Source organism: Phyllobates terribilis, unplaced genomic scaffold (genome assembly GCF_046119375.1).
Source record: "Phyllobates terribilis strain yellow unplaced genomic scaffold, ASM4611937v1 Scaffold_65__1_contigs__length_7625178, whole genome shotgun sequence".
Classification (NCBI taxonomy): Eukaryota; Metazoa; Chordata; class Amphibia; order Anura; family Dendrobatidae; genus Phyllobates; species Phyllobates terribilis.
The window spans coordinates 1,200,544-1,219,779 of NW_027362825.1; the positions used below are offsets into that span (position 1 = coordinate 1,200,544).

The following is a 19,236-nucleotide window of genomic DNA, read 5'->3' on the forward strand; positions in this document are numbered from 1 at the left end:
CACACAGCACATGGCCAGATAAGGTTGTAAAATGTTAAAATTACATTTCCCGGTGAATGCATTTGTCACGTTTGAAAGCAATACAAAAGTGCAAAAACGCATAAAAAATTATACTTGTGAACATAGCCCAAGGTGTGGAGGAGTATTTTTTTGGGGGGGGTTATTTATTTTACCTTATACACAAGTTTTTACCCTGGAAACGAAGTTCCTTAACATATTTCACAGGAAAGCAGTTTCAGTTTCGTTTTTGAATGTTTTATTGTGAGCCCTTAAAAGTGGCTTACTACCTCTGACCACGTTGTTGAGAGCAGTGACCTGGGCATCAGAAATGCTTCCTGGGGCGATCCCCATGCTGTCCCCATGTCATTTGAGCACTGTCACTATTGTTTTGGGCACTTGTTAGGCTTTTAAAAGACTGCCGGGGGTGTGATGCCAAAAATGCTCGGGTCTCCCTTAGACTAACATTGGGCTCGTTGCTCGGGATGAGCACCCGAGTATCACGGCGAGCTCGGCCCAAGCTTCGAGCACCCGAACATTTTAGTGCTCGATCAACACTAGCTGTAACTAATAGGTTACGAATCAATATTAAAATTAAAAAAATCATGGTATATTTCCTTTCATCACAAGTAATGCTCATCTTTCTACTGCTTAGCTTAGAAAGAGTTAAATCACAAAATGCCAGAAGAAGTCAGGTTGCTGAGCGGTCTAAAGCGCTGCGTTCAGGTCACAGTCTCAACTGGAGGCGTGGGTTCGAATAACACTTCTGACATTAGTATTTTCTTTCAAGAAATTGTACAGCTTCACTCCTGTTACTGATTAGTTGGGGGTCTGCTTTATTGGCGGCAATCTCAAACCGAAAACTAAAAGTGACGGGGCTTAGCAAAACCAATTCTCAACGTTGGCACTTTGGCAGTATTCCTGGGGGTCCTTGAGGCAAATGTTAAATGTCCTGAATATGTGCTTTCACAAAAGAAAAATACTGTGGATATTGAAATGGGAGGGACTATTTCATCTCTATGTGTTCTCTGTCCCTATTACGGCAGAGAGTGAACCTCCTAAGGTGCTGTCGTGGAAGATTACTAGAAACTTAATTACCTGTAAGTCTAATTTCAGATTTTTCTACCTCAGGCATAAATAGACTATAAATATACTTAATAAACAAAAGCTAAAAGAGCAGATGAACATAGTTTAACAAGTCTGAAATGCGCATGTGATACTGACATCAAAGTTTCACCACATTTTGGGACAAATGTTTTCACTTTCAACATTAACAATCAGTAGAATATTTTCTCTAAATTTGCATCTCCTTTCTTCACTCCAATTGTTTGCACCTAAGAAAAAATAAATCTTGATGCAACATTATGCTTACAAATTGTGTTTTATGCTTAATCATCACCTCTCCTACAGAGACACAGTCAGAATTACCCTGGCGAATTGAGTACATTTAAATATGTAAAAAAAATGCAGAATTGCTGTTTTTTTCTATTCATTCACAAACAGTTAATGTAAGTTCTTAAATATGTACGCAAAATAGCGTGACTTTCAAATATAGATCATCTTGCAAAAACAAGTCAAAGTAAAAATAAAAACATCCAGTTGTGACATTTACAGTGTGTTGAACATTCGTGAAGCTAAATGTGTCCAGCCGAAATAGCTCAGCTGGGAGAGCGTTAGACTGAAGATCTAAAGGTCCCAGGTTTCGGCAAAAGTTTTCTTCTTCACCCATTAAATTTTAAGCAGAAAATAAACAAAGAATATGGACTGACTGTTTACAGAGAATGTAAAAGTCCTAATCATTATAACTATCTACAGGAAATAAAATGATAGAAACTTGAGAACTGAACACTTTTAACTTTTGAGGAAAATAATATTTTTTGAAATTTTTTCTTCATTCTGGACGTCATCATTTTCTTTTATTTTAGTTTGACTTATCTGTATGAGGATTTAAAGGAAACCTGATAGCTAATACGGGCAGCATGTATCAGACACTAGCGGAATGATTTCAGCCATTTATGTTTGACTATGAATCGCTGTGGCATTACTGAGACAAATATGCTTAAATAATATGCCATGACCAAAGTTGTTTAGGGAAAAAGCCAGCAAGGCAAAAAACACAAGCCCCAACTCAGGACCGTCATCTTTCATTCTAAAAATAGGGGTTTCTACGTTAATGGTAAGACAAAGAATCCACAGATTTGGCATTTCTCTAGCGAGGAGAGCCCACTTAAAATGTATGGGGTGCTTGTCTCCATAAGCGCAAGCTGGGCACTAAACTGGCTTATTTGCAATTCTGGATGTTGCAGAGTGAAAACATATGTTGGACAATAATAGTAATTGCTGGTGTTGATGAATTCATTGTGAGGAGTAATTTATAAAATGGGATCACTTTGGAGGGGTTTCTGCTGTTTTGGTACTTTTGGAACTCCGCAAATGTCACCCTCAAAATATTCTTGCAAAATCTGCATTCCCAAAACCCAAATAGCGCTCTTACTTTCAAAGCCCTGCTGTGTGACCAAACAGTAGTTTCTGAAGACATATGGGGCATCACCGCATTTCAATGAAATTGTGCAACTTTAGATATTTTCACAAGAAAAACTAAATATATATTGACCTAAATTTACCATTAATATAAAGTACAATGTGTTACAAAATAACACTATCAGAATCACGGGGATATGTTAAGCATTCCAGTGTTATTGCCACATAAATTGATACATGTCAGATTTAAAAAACGGTGCTTGGTCATGAAGCTCAAAATTGGCTGTAACTAATAGGTTACAAATCAATATTAAAATAAAAGAAATCATGGCATATTTCATTTCATCACAAGTAGTGCTCATCTTTCTACTGCTTAGCTTAGAAAGAGTTAAATTACATAAGCCAGAAGTAGTCAGGATGGCCGAGTGTTCTAAGGCGCTGCCTTCAGGTCGCAGTCTCTTCTGGAGGCGTGGGTTCAAATCCCTCTTCTGACATTAGAATTTTCTTTCAAGAAATTTTACAGATTCACTCCTGTTACTGATTAGTTGGGGGTCCGCTCTATTGGTGGCAATCTCAAATCGATAACTAAAAGTGATGGGGCTTAGCAAAACCAATTCTCAACGTTGGCACTTTGGCAGTATTTCTTGGGGTCCTTGAGGCAAATCTTAAATGTCCTGAAATTGTGCTTTCACCAAAGACTTCTGGGAACATCAAATAGTTTCTTTGTGCATATGTTAGTTGTTGCTTTGGCATCGGAAAAATACTGTTGATAGGAAAATGGGAGGGACTATTTCATCTCTATGTGTTCTCTGTCCCTATTAGGGCAGAGAGTGAACCTCCTAATGTGCTGTCGTGGAAGATTCCTAGAAACCGAATTACCAGTAAGTCTAATTTCAGATTTTTTTACCTCAAGGCATGAATAGACTATATATATACTTAATAAACAAAAGCTAAAAGAGCAGATGAACATAGTTTAACAAGTCTGAAATGCGCATGTGATACTGACATCAAAGTTTCACCACATTTTGGGGAAAATGTTTTCACTTTCAACATTAACAATCAGTAGAATATTTTCTCTAAATTTGCATCTCCTATCTTCACTCCAATTGTTTGCACCTAAGAAAAAAATAAAGCTTGATGCAACATTATGCTTACAAATTGTGTTTTATGCTCAATCATCACCTGTCCTACAGAGACAGTCAGAATTACCCTGGCGAATTGAGAAAATTTGAAAATGTAAAAAAAATGCAGAATTGCTGTTTTTTCTATTCATTCACAAAGAATTAATGTAAGTTGTTAAATATGTACGCAAAATAGCGGGACTTTCAAATATTGATAATCTTGCAAAAACAAGTCAAAGTAAAAATAAATACATTACATTCCTGGATCTGAATGTGTCCTGCTGAAATAGCTCAGTTGGGAGAGCGTTAGACTGAAGATCTAAAGGTCCCTGGTTCAATCCCGGGTTTCAGCAAAAGTTTTTTTCTTCACCCATTAAATTTTAAGCAGAAAATAAACAAAGCATATGGACTGACTGTTTACAGAGAATGTAAAAATCCTAATCATTATAACTATCTACAGGAAATAAAATGATAGAAACTTGAGAACTGAACACTTTTAACTTTTGAGGAAAATAATATTTTTTGTAATTTTTCCTTCATTCTGGACGTCATCACTTTGTTTTATTTTAGTTTGACTTAGCTGTATGAGGATTTAAAGGAAACCTGATAGCTAATACGGGCAGCATGTATCAGACACTAGCTGAATGATTTCAGCCATTTATGTTTGACTATGAATCGCTGTGGCATTACTGTGACAAATATGCTTCAAAAATATGCCAGGAACAAAGCTGCTTGGGGAAAAAGCCAGGAAGGCAAAAAACACAAGCCCCAACTCAGGACCGTCTTCTTACATTCTAAAAATAGGGGTTTCTACGTTAATGGTATGACAAAGCATCCACAGATTTGGCATTTCTCTAGCGAGGAGAGCCCACTTAAAATGTATGGGGTGCTTGTCTCCATAAGTGCAAGCTGGGCACTAAACTGGCTTATTTGCAATTCTGGATGTTGCAGAGTGAAAACATATGTTGGACAATAATAGTAATTGCTGGTGTTGATGAATTCATTGTGAGGAGTAATTTATAAAATGGGATCACTTTGGAGGGGTTTCTGCTGTTTTGGTACTTTTGGAATTCCGCAAATGTCACCCTCAAAATATTCTTGCAAAATCTGCATTCCCAAAACCCAAATAGCGCTCTTACTTTCAAAGCCCTGCTGTGTGACCAAACAGTAGTTTATGAAGACATATGGGGCATCACCGCATTTCAATGAAATTGTGCAACTTTAGATATTTTCACAAGAAAAACTAAATATATATTGACCTAAATTTACCATTAATATAAAGTACAATGTGTTACAAAATAACACTATCAGAATCACGGGGATATGTTAAGCATTCCAGTGTTATTGCCACATAAATTGTTACATGTCAGATTTATAAAACGGTGCTTGGTCATGAAGCTCAAAATTGGCTGTAACTAATAGGTTACAAATCAATATTAAAATAAAAGAAATCATGGCATATTTCCTTTCATCACAAGTAGTGCTCATCTTTCTACTGCTTAGCTTAGAAAGAGTTAAATTACAAAAGCCGGAAGTAGTCAGGATGGCCGAGCGGTCTAAGGCGCTGCGTTCAGGTCGCAGTCTCTTCTGGAGGCGTGGGTTTGAATCCCTCTTCTGACATTAGAATTTTCTTTCAAGAAATTTTACAGCTTCACTCCTGTTACTGATTAGTTGGGGGTCCGCTCTATTGGTGGCAATCTCAAATCGATAACTAAAAGTGATGGGGCTTAGCAAAACCAATTCTCAACGTTGGCACTTTGGCAGTATTCCTTGGGGTCCTTGAGGCAAATCTTAAATGTTCTGAATTTGTGCTTTCACAAAAGACTTCTGGGAACAATCATTATACCTATCTACAGGAAATAAAATGATAGAAACTTGAGAACTGAACACTTTTAACTTTTGAGGAAAATAATATTTTTTGTAATTTTTCCTTCATTCTGGACGTCATCACTTTGTTTTATTTTAGTTTGACTTAGCTGTATGAGGATTTAAAGGAAACCTGATAGCTAATACGGGCAGCATGTATCAGACACTAGCTGAATGATTTCAGCCATTTATGTTTGACTATGAATCGCTGTGGCATTACTGAGACAAATATGCTTAAATAATATGCCAGGAACAAAGCTGTTTGGGGAAAAAGCCAGGAAGGCAAAAAACACAAGCCCCAACTCAGGACCGTCATCTTTCATTCTAAAAATAGGGGTTTCTACGTTAATGGTAAGACAAAGAATCCACAGATTTGGCATTTCTCTAGCGAGCAGAGCCCACTTAAAATGTATGGGGTGCTTGTCTCCATAAGCGCAAGCTGGGCACTAAACTGGCTTATTTGCAATTCTGGATGTTGCAGAGTGAAAACATATGTTGGACAATAATAGTAATTGCTGGTGTTGATGAATTCATTGTGAGGAGTAATTTATAAAATGGGATCACTTTGGAGGGGTTTCTGCTGTTTTGGTACTTTTGGAACTCCGCAAATGTCACCCTCAAAATATTCTTGCAAAATCTGCATTCCCAAAACCCAAATAGCGCTCTTACTTTCAAAGCCCTGCTGTGTGACCAAACAGTAGTTTATGAAGACATATGGGGCATCACCGCATTTCAATGAAATTGTGCAACTTTAGATATTTTCACAAGAAAAACTAAATATATATTGACCTAAATTTACCATTAATATAAAGTACAATGTGTTACAAAATAACACTATCAGAATCACGGGGATATGTTAAGCATTCCAGTGTTATTGCCACATAAATTGTTACATGTCAGATTTATAAAACGGTGCTTGGTCATGAAGCTCAAAATTGGCTGTAACTAATAGGTTACAAATCAATATTAAAATAAAAGAAATCATGGCATATTTCCTTTCATCACAAGTAGTGCTCATCTTTCTACTGCTTAGCTTAGAAAGAGTTAAATTACAAAAGCCGGAAGTAGTCAGGATGGCCGAGCGGTCTAAGGCGCTGTGTTCAGGTTGCAGTCTCTTCTGGAGGCGTGGGTTTGAATCCCTCTTCTGACATTAGAATTTTCTTTCAAGAAATTTTACAGCTTCACTCCTGTTACTGATTAGTTGGGGGTCCGCTCTATTGGTGGCAATCTCAAATCGATAACTAAAAGTGATGGGGCTTAGCAAAACCAATTCTCAACGTTGGCACTTTGGCAGTATTCCTTGGGGTCCTTGAGGCAAATCTTAAATGTTCTGAATTTGTGCTTTCACAAAAGACTTCTGGGAACAATCATTATACCTATCTACAGGAAATAAAATGATAGAAACTTGAGAACTGAACACTTTTAACTTTTGAGGAAAATAATATTTTTTGTAATTTTTCCTTCATTCTGGACGTCATCACTTTGTTTTATTTTAGTTTGACTTAGCTGTATGAGGATTTAAAGGAAACCTGATAGCTAATACGGGCAGCATGTATCAGACACTAGCTGAATGATTTCAGCCATTTATGTTTGACTATGAATCGCTGTGGCATTACTGAGACAAATATGCTTAAATAATATGCCAGGAACAAAGCTGTTTGGGGAAAAAGCCAGGAAGGCAAAAAACACAAGCCCCAACTCAGGACCGTCATCTTTCATTCTAAAAATAGGGGTTTCTACGTTAATGGTAAGACAAAGAATCCACAGATTTGGCATTTCTCTAGCGAGCAGAGCCCACTTAAAATGTATGGGGTGCTTGTCTCCATAAGCGCAAGCTGGGCACTAAACTGGCTTATTTGCAATTCTGGATGTTGCAGAGTGAAAACATATGTTGGACAATAATAGTAATTGCTGGTGTTGATGAATTCATTGTGAGGAGTAATTTATAAAATGGGATCACTTTGGAGGGGTTTCTGCTGTTTTGGTACTTTTGGAACTCCGCAAATGTCACCCTCAAAATATTCTTGCAAAATCTGCATTCCCAAAACCCAGATAGCGCTCTTACTTTCAAAGCCCTGCTGTGTGACCAAACAGTAGTTTATGAAGACATATGGGGCATCACCGCATTTCAATGAAATTGTGCAACTTTAGATATTTTCACAAGAAAAACTAAATATATATTGACCTAAATTTACCATTAATATAAAGTACAATGTGTTACAAAATAACACTATCAGAATCACGGGGATATGTTAAGCATTCCAGTGTTATTGCCACATAAATTGTTACATGTCAGATTTATAAAACGGTGCTTGGTCATGAAGCTCAAAATTGGCTGTAACTAATAGGTTACAAATCAATATTAAAATAAAAGAAATCATGGCATATTTCCTTTCATCACAAGTAGTGCTCATCTTTCTACTGCTTAGCTTAGAAAGAGTTAAATTACAAAAGCCAGAAGTAGTCAGGATGGCCGAGCGGTCTAAGGCGCTGCGTTCAGGTCGCAGTCTCTTCTGGAGGCGTGGGTTCGAATCCCTCTTCTGACACTAGAATTTTCTTTCAAGAAATTTTACAGCTTCACTCCTGTTACTGATTAGTTGGGGGTCCGCTCTATTGGTGGCAATCTCAAATCGATAACTAAAAGTGATGGGGCTTAGCAAAACCAATTCTCAACGTTGGCACTTTGGCAGTATTCCTTGGGGTCCTTGAGGCAAATCTTAAATGTTCGGAATTTGTGCTTTCACAAAAGACTTCTGGGAACATCAAATAGTTTCTTTGTGCATATGTTAGTTGTTGCTTTGGCATCGGAAAAATACAGTTGATAGGAAAATGGGAGGGACTATTTCATCTCTATGTGTTCTCTGTCCCTATTAGGGCAGAGAGTGAACCTCCTAAGGTGCTGTCATGGAAGAATCCTAGAAACCGAATTACCAGTAAGTCTAATTTCAGATTTTTTTACCTCAATGCATCAATAGACTATATATATACTTAATAAACAAAAGCTAAAAGAGCAGATGAACATAGTTTAACAAGTCTGAAATGCGCATGTGATACTGACATCAAAGTTTCACCACATTTTGGGACAAATGTTTTCACTTTCAACATTAACAATCAGTAGAATATTTTCTCTAAATTTGCATCTCCTATCTTCACTCCAATTGTTTGCACCTAAGAAAAAAATAAAGCTTGATGCAACATTATGCTTACAAATTGTGTTTTATGCTCAATCATCACCTGTCCTACAGAGACACAGTCAGAATTACCCTGGCGAATTGAGTAAATTTGAAAATGTAAAAAAAATGCAGAATTGCTGTTTTTTCTATTCATTCACAAAGAATTAATGTAAGTTGTTAAATATGTACGCAAAATAGCGGGACTTTCAAATATTGATAATCTTGCAAAAACAAGTCAAAGTAAAAATAAATACATTACATTCCCGAATCTAAATGTGTCCTGCTGAAATAGCTCAGTTGGGAGAGTGTTAGACTGAAGATCTAAAGGTCCCTGGTTCAATCCCGGGTTTCGGCAAAAGTTTTTTTCTTCACCCATTAAATTTTAAGCAGAAAATAAACAAAGCATATGGACTGACTGTTTACAGAGAATGTAAAAATCCTAATCATTATAACTATCTACAGGAAATAAAATGATAGAAACTTGAGAACTGAACACTTTTAACTTTTGAGGAAAATAATATTTTTTGTAATTTTTCCTTCATTCTGGACGTCATCACTTTGTTTTATTTTAGTTTGACTTAGCTGTATGAGGATTTAAAGGAAACCTGATAGCTAATACGGGCAGCATGTATCAGACACTAGCTGAATGATTTCAGCCATTTATGTTTGATTATGAATCGCTGTGGCATTACTCAGACAAATATGCTTAAATAATATGCCAGGAACAAAGCTGTTTGGGGAAAAAGCCAGGAAGGCAAAAAACACAAGCCCCAACTCAGGACCGTCATCTTTCATTCTAAAAATAGGGGTTTCTACGTTAATGGTAAGACAAAGAATCCACAGATTTGGCATTTCTCTAGCGAGGAGAGCCCACTTAAAATGTATGGGGTGCTTGTCTCCATAAGCGCAAGCTGGGCACTAAACTGGCTTATTTGCAATTCTGGATGTTGCAGAGTGAAAACATATGTTGGACAATAATAGTAATTGCTGGTGTTGATGAATTCATTGTGAGGAGTAATTTATAAAATGGGATCACTTTGGAGGGGTTTCTGCTGTTTTGGTACTTTTGGAACTCCGCAAATGTCACCCTCAAAATATTCTTGCAAAATCTGCATTCCCAAAACCCAAATAGCGCTCTTACTTTCATAGCCCTGCTGTGTGACCAAACAGTAGTTTCTGAAGACATATGGGGCATCACCGCATTTCAATGAAATTGTGCAACTTTAGATATTTTCACAAGAAAAACTAAATATATATTGACCTAAATTTACCATTAATATAAAGTACAATGTGTTACAAAATAACACTATCAGAATCACGGGGATATGTTAAGCATTCCAGTGTTATTGCCACATAAATTGATACATGTCAGATTTAAAAAACGGTGCTTGGTCATGAAGCTCAAAATTGGCTGTAACTAATAGGTTACAAATCAATATTAAAATAAAAGAAATCATGGCATATTTCCTTTCATCACAAGTAGTGCTCATCTTTCTACTGCTTAGCTTAGAAAGAGTTAAATTACAAAAGCCAGAAGTAGTCAGGATGGCCGAGCGGTCTAAGGCGTTGCGTTCAGGTCGCAGTCTCTTCTGGAGGCGTGGGTTCGAATCCCTCTTCTGACATTAGAATTTTATTTCAAGAAATTTTACAGCTTCACTCCTGTTACTGATTAGTTGGGGTCCGCTCTATTGGTGGCAATCTCAAATCGATAACTAAAAGTGATGGGGCTTAGCAAAACCAATTCTCAACGTTGGCACTTTGGCAGTATTCCTTGGGGTCCTTGAGGCAAATCTTAAATGTTCTGAATTTGTGCTTTCACAAAAGACTTCTGGGAACAATCATTATAACTATCTACAGGAAATAAAATGATAGAAACTTGAGAACTGAACACTTTTAACTTTTGAGGAAAATAATATTTTTTGTAATTTTTCCTTCATTCTGGACGTCATCACTTTGTTTTATTTTAGTTTGACTTAGCTGTATGAGGATTTAAAGGAAACCTGAAAGCTAATACGGGCAGCATGTATCAGACACTAGCTGAATGATTTCAGCCATTTATGTTTGACTATGAATCGCTGTGGCATTACTGAGACAAATATGCTTAAATAATATGCCAGTAACAAAGCTGTTTGGGGAAAATGCCAGGAAGGCAAAAAACACAAGCCCCAACTCAGGACCGTCATCTTTCATTCTAAAAATAGGGGTTTCTACGTTAATGGTAAGACAAAGAATCCACAGATTTGGCATTTCTCTAGCGAGGAGAGCCCACTTAAAATGTATGGGGTGCTTGTCTCCATAAGCGCAAGCTGGGCACTAAACTGGCTTATTTGCAATTCTGGATGTTGCAGAGTGAAAACATATGTTAGACAATAATAGTAATTGCTGGTGTTGATGAATTCATTGTGAGGAGTAATTTATAAAATGGGATCACTTTGGAGGGGTTTCTGCTGTTTTGGTACTTTTGGAACTCCGCAAATGTCACCCTCAAAATATTCTTGCAAAATCTGCATTCCCAAAACCCAAATAGCGCTCTTACTTTCAAAGCCCTGCTGTGTGACCAAACAGTAATTTCTGAAGACATATGGGGCATCACCGCATTTCAATGAAATTGTGCAACTTTAGATATTTTCACAAGAAAAACTAAATATATATTGACCTAAATTTACCATTAATATAAAGTACAATGTGTTACAAAATAACACTATCAGAATCACGGGGATATGTTAAGCATTCCAGTGTTATTGCCACATAAATTGATACATGTCAGATTTAAAAAATGCTGCTTGTTCATGAAGCTCAAGATTCCCTGTAACTAATAGGTTACAAATCAATATTAAAATAAAAGAAATCATGGCATATTTCCTTTCATCACAAGTAGTGCTCATCTTTCTACTGCTTAGCTTAGAAAGAGTTAAATTACAAAAGCCATAAGTAGTCAGGATGGCCAAGTGGTCTAAGGCGCTGCGTTTAGGTCGCAGTCTCTTCTGGAGGTGTGGGTTCGAATCCCTCTTCTGACATTAGAATTTTCTTTCAAGAAATTTTACAGCTTCACTCCTGTTACTGATTAGTTGGGGGTCCGCTCTATTGGTGGCAATCTCAAATCGATAACTAAAAGTGATGGGGCTTAGCAAAACCAATTCTCAACGTTGGCACTTTGGCAGTATTCCTTGGGGTCCTTGAGGCAAATCTTAAATGTTCTGAATTTGTGCTTTCACAAAAGACTTCTGGGAACAATCATTATAACTATCTACAGGAAATAAAATGATAGAATCTTGAGAACTGAACACTTTTAACTTTTGAGGAAAATAATATTTTTTGTAATTTTTCCTTCATTCTGGACGTCATCACTTTGTTTTATTTTAGTTTGACTTAGCTGTATGAGGATTTAAAGGAAACCTGAAAGCTAATACGGGCAGCATGTATCAGACACTAGCTGAATGATTTCAGCCATTTATGTTTGACTATGAATCGCTGTGGCATTACTGAGACAAATATGCTTAAATAATATTCCAGGAACAAAGCTGTTTGGGGAAAAAGCCAGGAAGGCAAAAAACACAAGCCCCAACTCAGGACCGTCATCTTTCATTCTAAAAATAGGGGTTTCTACGTTAATGGTAAGACAAAGAATCCACAGATTTGGCATTTCTCTAGCGAGGAGAGCCCACTTAAAATGTATGGGGTGCTTGTCTCCATAAGCGCAAGCTGGGCACTAAACTGGCTTATTTGCAATTCTGGATGTTGCAGAGTGAAAAGATATGTTAGACAATAATAGTAATTGCTGGTGTTGATGAATTCATTGTGAGGAACAATTTATAAAATGGGATCACTTTGGAGGGGTTTCTGCTGTTTTGGTACTTTTGGAACTCCGCAAATGTCACCCTCAAAATATTCTTGCAAAATCTGCATTCCCAAAACCAAAATAGCGCTCTTACTTTCAAAGCCCTGCTGTGTGACCAAACAGTAATTTCTGAAGACATATGGGGCATCACCGCATTTCAATGAAATTGTGCAACTTTAGATATTTTCACAAGAAAAACTAAATATATATTGACCTAAATTTACCATTAATATAAAGTACAATGTGTTACAAAATAACACTATCAGAATCACGGGGATATGTTAAGCATTCCAGTGTTATTGCCACATAAATTGATACATGTCAGATTTAAAAAAACGCTGCTTGGTCATGAAGCTAAACATTGGCTGTAACTAATAGGTTACAAATCAATATTAAAATAAAAGAAATCATGGCATATTTCCTTTCATCACAAGTAGTGCTCATCTTTCTACTGCTTAGCTTAGAAAGAGTTAAATTACAAAAGCCAGAAGTAGTCAGGATGGCCGAGCGGTCTAAGGCGCTGCGTTCAGGTCGCAGTCTCTTCTGGAGGCGTGGGTTCAAATCCCTCTTCTGACATTAGAATTTTCTTTCAAGAAATTTTACAGCTTCACTCCTGTTACTGATTAGTTGGGGGTCCGCTCTATTGGTGGCAATCTCAAATCGATAACTAAAAGTGATGGGGTTTAGCAAAACCAATTCTCAACGTTGGCACTTTGGCAGTATTTCTTGGGGTCCTTGAGGCAAATCTTAAATGTTCTGAATTTGTGCATTCACAAAAGACTTCTGGGAACAATCATTATAACTATCTACAGGAAATAAAATGATAGAAACTTGAGAACTGAACACTTTTAACTTTTGAGGAAAATAATATTTTTTGTAATTTTTCCTTCATTCTGGACGTCATCACTTTGTTTTATTTTAGTTTGACTTAGCTGTATGAGGATTTAAAGGAAACCTGATAGCTAATACGGGCAGCATGTATCAGACACTAGCTGAATGATTTCAGCCATTTATGTTTGACTATGAATCGCTGTGGCATTACTGAGACAAATATGCTTAAATAATATGCCAGGAACAAAGCTGTTTGGGGAAAAAGCCAGGAAGGCAAAAAACACAAGCCCCAACTCAGGACCGTCATCTTTCATTCTAAAAATAGGGGTTTCTACGTTAATGGTAAGACAAAGAATCCACAGATTTGGCATTTCTCTAGCGAGGAGAGCCCACTTAAAATGTATGGGGTGCTTGTCTCCATAAGCGCAAGCTGGGCACTAAACTGGCTTATTTGCAATTCTGGATGTTGCAGAGTGAAAACATATGTTAGACAATAATAGTAATTGCTGGTGTTGATGAATTCATTGTGAGGAGTAATTTATAAAATGGGATCACTTTGGAGGGGTTTCTGCTGTTTTGGTACTTTTGGAACTCCGCAAATGTCACCCTCAAAATATTCTTGCAAAATCTGCATTCCCAAAACCCAAATAGCGCTCTTACTTTCAAAGCCCTGCTGTGTGACCAAACAGTAGTTTCTGAAGACATATGGGGCATCACCGCATTTCAATGAAATTGTGCAACTTTAGATATTTTTACAAGAAAAACTAAATATATATTGACCTAAATTTGCCATTAATATAAAGTACAATGTGTTACAAAATAACACTATCAGAATCACGGGGATATGTTAAGCATTCCAGTGTTATTGCCACATAAATTGATACATGTCAGATTTATAAAACGGTGCTTGGTCATGAAGCTCAAAATTGGCTGTAACTAATAGGTTACAAATCAATATTAAAATAAAAGAAATCATGGCATATTTCCTTTCATCACAAGTAGTGCTCATCTTTCTACTGCTTAGCTTAGAAAGAGTTAAATTACAAAAGCCATAAGTAGTCAGGATGGCCAAGTGGTCTAAGGCGCTGCGTTTAGGTCGCAGTCTCTTCTGGAGGTGTGGGTTCGAATCCCTCTTCTGACATTAGAATTTTCTTTCAAGAAATTTTACAGCTTCACTCCTGTTACTGATTAGTTGGGGGTCCGCTCTATTGGTGGCAATCTCAAATCGATAACTAAAAGTGATGGGGCTTAGCAAAACCAATTCTCAACGTTGGCACTTTGGCAGTATTCCTTGGGGTCCTTGAGGCAAATCTTAAATGTTCTGAATTTGTGCTTTCACAAAAGACTTCTGGGAACAATCATTATAACTATCTACAGGAAATAAAATGATAGAAACTTGAGAACTGAACACTTTTAACTTTTGAGGAAAATAATATTTTTTGTAATTTTTCCTTCATTCTGGACGTCATCACTTTGTTTTATTTTAGTTTGACTTAGCTGTATGAGGATTTAAAGGAAACCTGAAAGCTAATACGGGCAGCATGTATCAGACACTAGCTGAATGATTTCAGCCATTTATGTTTGACTATGAATCGCTGTGGCATTACTGAGACAAATATGCTTAAATAATATGCCAGGAACAAAGCTGTTTGGGGAAAAAGCCAGGAAGGCAAAAAACACAAGCCCCAACTCAGGACCGTCATCTTTCATTCTAAAAATAGGGGTTTCTACGTTAATGGTAAGACAAAGAATCCACAGATTTGGCATTTCTCTAGCGAGGAGAGCCCACTTAAAATGTATGGGGTGCTTGTCTCCATAAGCGCAAGCTGGGCACTAAACTGGCTTATTTGCAATTCTGGATGTTGCAGAGTGAAAAGATATGTTAGACAATAATAGTAATTGCTGGTGTTGATGAATTCATTGTGAGGAATAATTTATAAAATGGGATCACTTTGGAGGGGTTTCTGCTGTTTTGGTACTTTTGGAACTCCGCAAATGTCACCCTCAAAATATTCTTGCAAAATCTGCATTCCCAAAACCCAAATAGCGCTCTTACTTTCAAAGCCCTGCTGTGTGACCAAACAGTAATTTCTGAAGACATATGGGGCATCACCGCATTTCAATGAAATTGTGCAACTTTAGATATTTTCACAAGAAAAACTAAATATATATTGACCTAAATTTACCATTAATATAAAGTACAATGTGTTACAAAATAACACTATCAGAATCACGGGGATATGTTAAGCATTCCAGTGTTATTGCCACATAAATTGATACATGTCAGATTTAAAAAACGCTGCTTGGTCATGAAGCTACACATTGGCTGTAACTAATAGGTTACAAATCAATATTAAAATAAAAGAAATCATGGCATATTTCCTTTCATCACAAGTAGTGCTCATCTTTCTACTGCTTAGCTTAGAAAGAGTTAAATTACAAAAGCCAGAAGTAGTCAGGATGGCCGAGCGGTCTAAGGCGCTGCGTTCAGGTCGCAGTCTCTTCTGGAGGCGTGGGTTCAAATCCCTCTTCTGACATTAGAATTTTCTTTCAAGAAATATTACAGCTTCACTCCTGTTACTGATTAGTTGGGGGTCCGCTCTATTGGTGGCAATCTCAAATCGATAACTAAAAGTGATGGGGCTTAGCAAAACCAATTCTCAACGTTGGCACTTTGGCAGTATTTCTTGGGGTCCTTGAGGCAAATCTTAAATGTTCTGAATTTGTGCATTCACAAAAGACTTCTGGGAACAATCATTATAACTATCTACAGGAAATAAAATGATAGAAACTTGAGAACTGAACACTTTTAACTTTTGAGGAAAATAATATTTTTTGTAATTTTTCCTTCATTCTGGACGTCATCACTTTGTTTTATTTTAGTTTGACTTAGCTGTATGAGGATTTAAAGGAAACCTGATAGCTAATACGGGCAGCATGTATCAGACACTAGCTGAATGATTTCAGCCATTTATGTTTGACTATGAATCGCTGTGGCATTACTGAGACAAATATGCTTAAATAATATGCCAGGAACAAAGCTGTTTGGGGAAAAAGCCAGGAAGGCAAAAAACACAAGCCCCAACTCAGGACCGTCATCTTTCATTCTAAAAATAGGGGTTTCTACGTTAATGGTAAGACAAAGAATCCACAGATTTGGCATTTCTCTAGCGAGGAGAGCCCACTTAAAATGTATGGGGTGCTTGTCTCCATAAGCGCAAGCTGGGCACTAAACTGGCTTATTTGCAATTCTGGATGTTGCAGAGTGAAAACATATGTTAGACAATAATAGTAATTGCTGGTGTTGATGAATTCATTGTGAGGAGTAATTTATAAAATGGGATCACTTTGGAGGGGTTTCTGCTGTTTTGGTACTTTTGGAACTCCGCAAATGTCACCCTCAAAATATTCTTGCAAAATCTGCATTCCCAAAACCCAAATAGCGCTCTTACTTTCAAAGCCCTGCTGTGTGACCAAACAGTAGTTTCTGAAGACATATGGGGCATCACCGCATTTCAATGAAATTGTGCAACTTTAGATATTTTCACAAGAAAAACTAAATATATATTGACCTAAATTTGCCATTAATATAAAGTACAATGTGTTACAAAATAACACTATCAGAATCACGGGGATATGTTAAGCATTCCAGTGTTATTGCCACATAAATTGATACATGTCAGATTTATAAAACGGTGCTTGGTCATGAAGCTCAAAATTGGCTGTAACTAATAGGTTACAAATCAATATTAAAATAAAAGAAATCATGGCATATTTCCTTTCATCACAAGTAGTGCTCATCTTTCTACTGCTTAGCTTAGAAAGAGTTAAATTACAAAAGCCAGAAGTAGTCAGGATGGCCGAGCGGTCTAAGGCGCTGCGTTCAGGTCGCAGTCTCTTCTGGAGGCGTGGGTTCGAATCCCTCTTCTGACATTAGAATTTTCTTTCAAGAAATTTTACAGCTTCACTCCTGTTACTGATTAGTTGGGGGTCCGCTCTATTGGTGGCAATCTCAAATCGATAACTAAAAGTGATAGGGCTTAGCAAAACCAATTCTCAACGTTGGCACTTTGGCAGTATTCCTTGGGGTCCTTGAGGCAAATCTTAAATGTTCGGAATTTGTGCTTTCACAAAAGACTTCTGGGAACAATCATTATAACTATCTAAGGGAAATAAAATGATAGAAACTTGAGAACTGAACACTTTTAACTTTTGAGGAAAATAATATTTTTTGTAATTTTTCCTTCATTCTGGACGTCATCACTTTGTTTTATTTTAGTTTGACTTAGCTGTATGAGGATTTAAAGGAAACCTGATAGCTAATACGGGCAGCATGTATCAGACACTAGCTGAATTATTTCAGCCATTTATGTTTGACTATGAATCGCTGTGGCATTACTGAGACAAATATGCTTAAATAATATGCCAGGAACAAAGCTGTTTGGGGAAAAAGCCAGGAAGGCAAAAAACACAAGCCCCAACTCAGGACCGTCATCTTTCATTCTAAAAATAGGGGTTTCTACGTTAATGGTAAGACAAAGAAACCACAGATTTGGCATTTCTCTAGCGAGGAGAGCCCACTTAAAATGTATGGGGTGCTTGTCTCCATAAGCGCAAGCTGGGCACTAAACTGGCTTATTTGCAATTCTGGATGTTGCAGAGTAAAAACATATGTTAGACAATAATAGTAATTGCTGGTGTTGATGAATTCATTGTGAGGAGTAATTTATAAAATGGGATCACTTTGGAGGGGTTTCTGCTGTTTTGGTACTTTTGGAACTCCGCAAATGTCACCCTCAAAATATTCTTGCAAAATCTGCATTCCCAAAACCCAAATACCGCTCTTACTTTCAAAGACCTGCTGTGTGACCAAACAGTAATTTCTGAAGACATATGGGGCATCACCGCATTTCAATGAAATTGTGCAACTTTAGATATTTTCACAAGAAAAACTAAATATATATTGACCTAAATTTACCATTAATATAAAGTACAATGTGTTACAAAATAACACTATCAGAATCACGGGGATATGTTAAGCATTCCAGTGTTATTGCCACATAAATTGATACATGTCAGATTTAAAAAACGCTGCTTGGTCATGAAGCTCAAAATTGGCTGTAACTAATAGGTTACAAATCAATATTAAAATAAAAGAAATCATGGAATATTTCCTTTCATCACAAGTAGTGCTCATCTTTCTACTGCTTAGCTTAGAAAGAGTTAAATTACAAAACCCAGAAATAGTCAGGATGGCCGAGCGGTCTAAGGCGCTGCGTTCAGGTCGCAGTCTCTTCTGGAGGCGTGGGTTCGAATCCCTCTTCTGACATTAGAATTTTCTTTCAAGAAATTTTACAGCTTCACTCCTGTTACTGATTAGTTGGGGGTCCGCTCTATTGGTGGCAATCTCAAATTGATAACTAAAAGTGATGGGGCTTAGCAAAACCAATTCTCAACGTTGGCACTTTGGCAGTATTCCTTGGGGTCCTTGAGGCAAATCTTAAATGTTATGAATTTGTGCTTTCACAAAAGATTTCTGGGAACATCAAATAGTTTCTTTGTGCATATGTTAGTTGTTGCTTTGGCATCGGAAAAATACTGTTGATAGGAAAATGGGAGGGACTATTTCATCTCTATGTGTTCTCTGTCCCTATTAGGGCAGAGAGTGAACCTCCTAAGGTGCTGTCGTGGAAGATTCCTAGAAACCGAATTACCAGTAAGTCTAATTTCAGATTTTTTTACCTCAAGGCATCAATAGACTATATATATACTTAATAAACAAAAGCTAAAAGAGCAGATGAACATAGTTTAACAAGTCTGAAATGTGCATGTGATACTGACATCAAAGTTTCACCACATTTTGGGACAAATGTTTTGACTTTCAACATTAACAATCAGTAGAATATTTTCTCTAAATTTGCATCTCCTA

General features: G+C 37.0%; 12 non-coding genes across 12 annotated transcripts; all 12 read left to right on the forward strand.

Moving 5' to 3' along the window:
• Positions 1-3,879: 3,879 nt before the first annotated feature.
• TRNAF-GAA (transfer RNA phenylalanine (anticodon GAA)) lies at positions 3,880-3,952 on the forward strand. Its single transcript has one exon. It is a non-coding gene; the product is annotated as a tRNA-Phe (tRNA).
• Positions 3,953-5,136: 1,184 nt separating this feature from the next.
• Positions 5,137-5,219, forward strand: TRNAL-CAG (transfer RNA leucine (anticodon CAG)). The gene has a single exon. It is a non-coding gene; the product is annotated as a tRNA-Leu (tRNA).
• Positions 5,220-6,532: 1,313 nt separating this feature from the next.
• TRNAL-CAG (transfer RNA leucine (anticodon CAG)) lies at positions 6,533-6,615 on the forward strand. Its single transcript has one exon. It is a non-coding gene; the product is annotated as a tRNA-Leu (tRNA).
• A 1,313-nt stretch (positions 6,616-7,928) lies between these two features.
• TRNAL-CAG (transfer RNA leucine (anticodon CAG)) lies at positions 7,929-8,011 on the forward strand. The gene has a single exon. It is a non-coding gene; the product is annotated as a tRNA-Leu (tRNA).
• A 909-nt stretch (positions 8,012-8,920) lies between these two features.
• On the forward strand, positions 8,921-8,993 carry TRNAF-GAA (transfer RNA phenylalanine (anticodon GAA)). Its single transcript has one exon. It is a non-coding gene; the product is annotated as a tRNA-Phe (tRNA).
• A 1,184-nt stretch (positions 8,994-10,177) lies between these two features.
• TRNAL-CAG (transfer RNA leucine (anticodon CAG)) lies at positions 10,178-10,260 on the forward strand. The gene has a single exon. It is a non-coding gene; the product is annotated as a tRNA-Leu (tRNA).
• A 1,312-nt stretch (positions 10,261-11,572) lies between these two features.
• On the forward strand, positions 11,573-11,655 carry TRNAL-UAG (transfer RNA leucine (anticodon UAG)). Its single transcript has one exon. It is a non-coding gene; the product is annotated as a tRNA-Leu (tRNA).
• A 1,314-nt stretch (positions 11,656-12,969) lies between these two features.
• Positions 12,970-13,052, forward strand: TRNAL-CAG (transfer RNA leucine (anticodon CAG)). Its single transcript has one exon. It is a non-coding gene; the product is annotated as a tRNA-Leu (tRNA).
• Positions 13,053-14,365: 1,313 nt separating this feature from the next.
• Positions 14,366-14,448, forward strand: TRNAL-UAG (transfer RNA leucine (anticodon UAG)). The gene has a single exon. It is a non-coding gene; the product is annotated as a tRNA-Leu (tRNA).
• Positions 14,449-15,761: 1,313 nt separating this feature from the next.
• On the forward strand, positions 15,762-15,844 carry TRNAL-CAG (transfer RNA leucine (anticodon CAG)). Its single transcript has one exon. It is a non-coding gene; the product is annotated as a tRNA-Leu (tRNA).
• A 1,313-nt stretch (positions 15,845-17,157) lies between these two features.
• Positions 17,158-17,240, forward strand: TRNAL-CAG (transfer RNA leucine (anticodon CAG)). The gene has a single exon. It is a non-coding gene; the product is annotated as a tRNA-Leu (tRNA).
• Positions 17,241-18,553: 1,313 nt separating this feature from the next.
• On the forward strand, positions 18,554-18,636 carry TRNAL-CAG (transfer RNA leucine (anticodon CAG)). The gene has a single exon. It is a non-coding gene; the product is annotated as a tRNA-Leu (tRNA).
• Positions 18,637-19,236: the final 600 nt, after the last annotated feature.